Source organism: Drosophila erecta, unplaced genomic scaffold (genome assembly GCF_003286155.1).
Source record: "Drosophila erecta strain 14021-0224.00,06,07 unplaced genomic scaffold, DereRS2 tig00000399-arrow-arrow-pilon, whole genome shotgun sequence".
NCBI lineage: Eukaryota > Metazoa > Arthropoda > Insecta > Diptera > Drosophilidae > Drosophila > Drosophila erecta.
The window spans coordinates 77,381-83,928 of record NW_020825239.1 but is presented as its reverse complement, the minus strand read 5'-3'; positions in this window follow the sequence as shown (position 1 = coordinate 83,928).

The window sequence follows — 6,548 nt, the reverse complement described above, 5'->3', positions numbered from 1 at the left end:
GTTGAAACTGTTTTCGCCACGAAAATACCAGGTTGGATTTCCTGATTTGGTATTAAAATATTGTTTTCCTTAGTATCTGTGTGTGATTTCTCGGACAACTTGGGATCTAGCTGGTAGAAATATAGAATTACTATCCGAAAAGCTTTCAATGGACATTTTGATCGGAAATTTTATATTATTTGTTCTAATTATGAATTCATCTTTATCTTGCTTGTAGTCAAGCACGCAATTAAATTTTTTTTGAAATCTAGACCTACAATTACATCACATTGTAATGCAAGCTTGGAATCAACCAGTGAAAAATGTGCGGAATTTGTGTGACAGGAATTTGGAGTTGATTACTCCTTCTCCTATGCCCTGTATATTGATAACATTGTCATCGAAAATGTCAGAATTCTCCTTAATGAGCGAAATGTCCGCTCCTGTATCCAACAAAAATGTAACAGCATTTGTTGAACTTATGTTAGTGAAATTAATAAATCTACTGAGACCGAAGTTTACGACATGAACATGTGGTTCTTGTTTTGGGCGTCTGAAGGTTGCTGTAAGTTTTCCGAATTGCCTTGGGCAGCTCTGACATTGTTATATCTGCTTTGCTTCTACCACCATTCTGGTTCTGGCCTTGTCTACTGTGATTTAGGTACTGACCATTGTTTTGAAAGGTACCTCGGCCTCTTCTATTATAATAAGACGTGAATTGTCTCCGATTCAAAGATTTATTACTATCTTGAAATAAAAATTATATTTTTTTCAAAACTAGCAACCGCGAACCCGTTATTGGCGCAGTGGGTGGTCCTAAACATATAGTGACCAACAAAGTACCTTCGTGTGTGATTTAACTTCAACTTTGTGGCTAATCAGTGCTACAAGAAATAACTATCCGCCAGTCATACAGTGCTTAATAATTAAAACCGCTTCCACTTGGTAACCCACCATACCAAGACCACAAGACCACTGAAGGGTAACTGAAGCCCCAGGTTTTGCATATTAACCAAAGACAGTGTTTAGCCCGCAAAACAAAAAGCGTTACCGCTACGAGGAGTGAAAAATAAAATAAAATCAACAACAACAAAAACGAGAAAAAACAACAATGGCACTACCACAATAACAAGGGCATCTACTCTCCGAGAATCATCTGAACCAGGCTCATGGTCAGACTCGACAGGTACCAACATTTAACGGTACGACACTGGAACTGAGCTCGTTCATAAGAAGAATAGAGTTGATACTTCAACTAGATCCATCAACTGACATCCGTCAACGAGTATCCCAGCTAAGTGCAGCAAATACATGGTCGGAATTGAAGGAAGCCCTAATCGCCGAGTTCAAGACCCAGACACCATTTGAAGAGCTTTTGAGACGACTATATAACACACAATTCAATGGATCAGTTCGTAGAAGAGCTTCATAGAAGAGCTTGAGGCAAAATGCTTTGTAATAAAAAATAAGGTAGCTTTAGAAAATAATGATCTACATAATAATATTTATAAAAAACTCCCAGATAGACTCTACATGCAATTAGCCAGATCAGTAAATTAAACCAAATTGTACAGCAGGAGGGTTGTTATGACAGTACATGGTCCGATCACCCAAAATCCCAAAACACTCAAAATACCCAAAATAAAATACCTATTTCAAGAATTTAGGCAAAAACTCAACCAAGCACAGACACAAAATCCTTTAAATTATTCCTCAAACTATCAAATCCAGTTTCTTCATCCGCTCCGAATCCGCCACCAAAAAACAAAGACCTAGTACCAGCGGCCATTCAAAAATGGATACGTCCGAAAATTTTCATCTACATGCCTCGGACGAAGAAGAAGACACAATTCCTTCATAAATATTGTTTTAAACAATATACCGCTCGGATGTGTTATAGACACTGGGTCTACAATAAACATCATAAGAGAAAACATTTTTAATTTCCCAGTTAAAACTACTAATTTACAAATCCACATCATTAACGGTACACCAAAACTAAAAAAAAATCATAATTCTCAAACCAAGTGAGCTTTGCCCTACTAAACAAGTTTTTTATATTCATAATTTTTCTGAAAATTATGATATGATATTAGGTACTGGCAAAAGAAGCGCAGATTTAAACAACAAATTCTTAATGGACTACCTACCTATACGCTGTTTCTAATCTTAGCTTAACTTCTTTTGAATAGTCATCCGTGTTGTAAATAGGATCTATTCTATCTATCCTTTTAAAATCTATGAACTGTCTTGGACAATCTTGGACAATATTCATGAACTACTGATGGTGTTGTGGTTTTGTCGAAAGTTATGTATGAGCGAATATACTCGTTGAATGTTCTGTGACTTTGTTCTATTGTTCCCAATTTCTGATCATGGTGTGCTGTTGAAGTAATATTTTTTATCTTCATATATTTGCACAGGTCGTCTATAATTTGATTTTTATATTCCGTTTCAATGTCCGTGATGATTGTTTTTATTGGACAGTACTTAAGAATAAAATTTTCAAATATAGCCTTAGCCACTGATCTTGCACTTTTGTTTGGTATGGGTACCGTTACAAAATATTTTGTTAAATCGCAAATGATAGTAACAGCATACTCATTTCCGTTTTCTGATCTTGGAAGTGGACCAATGGTATCTATCAAAACTATTTCAAATGCTGTTGCTGGCGTTTCTGTTATTGTCAACTGTGTTTTGGTAAGTTTTAATGTCTTCGCTTGTTGGCATTTTAAACATGTTTTAACATATCTACTTATTGCCTTTGTAATTTGTGGCCAATAATAAAATTTTTTATTCTCTTCAGGGTTCTAGAAATTTCTGAATGGCCTCCTTCTGACAGATAGTCATGATATTTAGACAGTATTGCTTTTATTTGAACCTTAGCGTTTTTATCTACCTTTGTCACCTTGTTCAATAGCGCTATTTTTAAATATTTTATCACCCTTTTCTTTAAAGATCTCTATGGTGCAAACTCGAAGATTTGTTCACTTGGTGACAATTGTGTTTAAATGATGTTATTTATTAAGCCTTTGAAAGAATTGATCTAAACCGATTATTTCATTAGAATAAAAATTTGTCATATCAAAACGTGTTATAATATTTTTTCCTCTTTATAAGAAGCACTTATGTTTGTCTATTTTGAGTTTAACATATTTTTTGGCATCAATGTTATTGATTACCTGATAGATATTGTGCATTTTTATATTTTCTTCTTTCTCATTTGGTTCATGCAATTTTTCAATTCAAACTCCTCCAAGTCTAGTCTCATTCTTGTTAATTTTGAACTGGGGTTTCTCATCGAAACGATAATATGTATGTAGTAGCCTATGGTCACTTTGTACTAAGAAATGCCTACCATATACGTAAGGTCTGAAGTGATTTATTGCCCAGTGAATAGCTGCTAGCTCTGGTCTGTAGTGGACTTATTACTTTCCCCTTTTGTGAAGATTCTTGAAGCGTATGCCACTGGTAGCTGTTGACCGTTATGGTCTTGAGATAATACCGCTCCACATGCCTGTTTACTAGCATCTGTGGTTATGCACAATTGTTTGCTGAAATCTGGGTACTGAAGAAGTGTTGGTTTCATTAATTCCCTTTTGAGATATTCGAATGCCTCATCGCATTCGCTTGTCCATTCAAAAGGAACTTTCTTTTTACAAAGTCTCGTTAAGTGGCGTGATTTCTCAGAGATGTTCTTAACAAATCTTCTGTAATAATAGTTTTATTTTAGTTTTATTTGCACTTACTGGTTGGGGGTAATTTTTTATCACCTCATATTTAGAGTCATCTGGCAATATACCTTTGTCAGTACACTTGTGACCTAAATAAGTAACCTCTTTCAAAAGAAAGTGAATTTTTCTGGATGTAGCTTTAAATTATGTTGCCTACATAAAGTGAAAACGTTGGTTAAATTTTTAAGCATGTGGTTTTAGAACTACTAAATCATCCATATACAGAAATGCTTGCGAAGGCGCTAAGCCTGAAAATGCAAGAGTCATCATTCTTTGGAAAGAATTTGGGTCTATTTTCAAGCCAAATGGTAATCGCGTGTAGCGGTATACTGTTGAAGCTGAAAATGATGTTATATTTCTGCTAGTAGTTTTAATTGATTTGACGATAATCGACTAATAATCGCCATCTCTTTTCCGCCGAGTTACGCAGTGATTTCTCGGGTACCAAGAGTGGGCTATTATATTCTGAAATAGACGGCTCGACAATGCTTATCTCTTATTAATTTGTCAACTTGCCTTTGAATTTCTCGCTTTTGACTTTCTGGCATTCTATAGTTTTTGATGTAGACTGGAGTTTTGTCATTTAATCTTAGTTTTTGCTTATAAAAATTATTAGCTGATGTGGTTTCTGTTTCGAGACCAAACATCTGTGACCGAGAAAGGTCACTTCGTGCATGAAGAATGAGCACTTTTGTGGATGTAGCTTTAGGTTATGAGTTCTGCAAAGACTGAAAACATCTGTTAAATTCTTGAACATATGCTTTTCAGAACAGGCAATTACTATTAAGTCATACATGTACCAGAAATGCCTGAGAGTGCTGGAGTCCTGAGAATGCTATAGTCATCATTCTCTGGAAAGAATTAGGCGCTATTTTTAAACCGAAGGGTAATCGCGTGAAGCGATACGAACCATTGTCCGTTGAAAAAGTCGTTAAATTTCTTGAGTCCTCTTTAAGTTCAATTTGATGAAATCCGGACATTAGATCAAGACATGAAAAGTATTTAGCCCTACCCAATTGGTCTAGAATATCATAAATTCTAGGAAGTGTGAATTTATCAGAAAGCAATTTTTTATTTATCTGGCGATAGTCAATTACTAATCGCCATTTTCTGTCCTCGGAGCCTGGCAAGGCTTTCTTGGGGACAAGAAGAAGTGGGCTATTATATTCAGATACTGAAGGCTCAACTATTTGCTCATTTATAAGTTTTTCTACCTGTTTCTGTATTTCGGTTCTCTGACTATGCGGACTACGGTAATTTTTTATATACACAGGTTCATTGTTTCTCAGTCTCTGTTTTTGCTTGTAGAAATTATTTGTTGTTATTGGTTCGGGTCTAGGCCGAACACGTCACTAAACTTTAGGCACAATTCTTTTAGTTCCTTTCTGAATTGTGCTTGTTGTGTTCAAGACTCGGACAAACATGTTTTTAGATGTTGAAACTGTTTTCGCCACGAAAATACCAGGTTGGATTTCCTGATTTGGTATTAAAATATTGTTTTCCTTAGTATCTGTGTGTGATTTCTCGGACAACTTGGGATCTAGCTGGTAGAAATATAGAATTACTATCCGAAAAGCTTTCAATGGACATTTTGATCGGAAATTTTATATTATTTGTTCTAATTATGAATTCATCTTTATCTTGCTTGTAGTCAAGCACGCAATTAAATTTTTTTTGAAATCTAGACCTACAATTACATCACATTGTAATGCAAGCTTGGAATCAACCAGTGAAAAATGTGCGGAATTTGTGTGACAGGAATTTGGAGTTGATTACTCCTTCTCCTATGCCCTGTATATTGATAACATTGTCATCGAAAATGTCAGAATTCTCCTTAATGAGCGAAATGTCCGCTCCTGTATCCAACAAAAATGTAACAGCATTTGTTGAACTTATGTTAGTGAAATTAATAAATCTACTGAGACCGAAGTTTACGACATGAACATGTGGTTCTTGTTTTGGGCGTCTGAAGGTTGCTGTAAGTTTTCCGAATTGCCTTGGGCAGCTCTGACATTGTTATATCTGCTTTGCTTCTACCACCATTCTGGTTCTGGCCTTGTCTACTGTGATTTAGGTACTGACCATTGTTTTGAAAGGTACCTCGGCCTCTTCTATTATAATAAGACGTGAATTGTCTCCGATTCAAAGATTTATTACTATCTTGAAATAAAAATTATATTTTTTTCAAAACTAGCAACCGCGAACCCGTTATTGGCGCAGTGGGTGGTCCTAAACATATAGTGACCAACAAAGTACCTTCGTGTGTGATTTAACTTCAACTTTGTGGCTAATCAGTGCTACAAGAAATAACTATCCGCCAGTCATACAGTGCTTAATAATTAAAACCGCTTCCACTTGGTAACCCACCATACCAAGACCACAAGACCACTGAAGGGTAACTGAAGCCCCAGGTTTTGCATATTAACCAAAGACAGTGTTTAGCCCGCAAAACAAAAAGCGTTACCGCTACGAGGAGTGAAAAATAAAATAAAATCAACAACAACAAAAACGAGAAAAAACAACAATGGCACTACCACAATAACAAGGGCATCTACTCTCCGAGAATCATCTGAACCAGGCTCATGGTCAGACTCGACAGGTACCAACATTTAACGGTACGACACTGGAACTGAGCTCGTTCATAAGAAGAATAGAGTTGATACTTCAACTAGATCCATCAACTGACATCCGTCAACGAGTATCCCAGCTAAGTGCAGCAAATACATGGTCGGAATTGAAGGAAGCCCTAATCGCCGAGTTCAAGACCCAGACACCATTTGAAGAGCTTTTGAGACGACTATATAACACACAATTCAATGGATCAGTTCGTAAGTT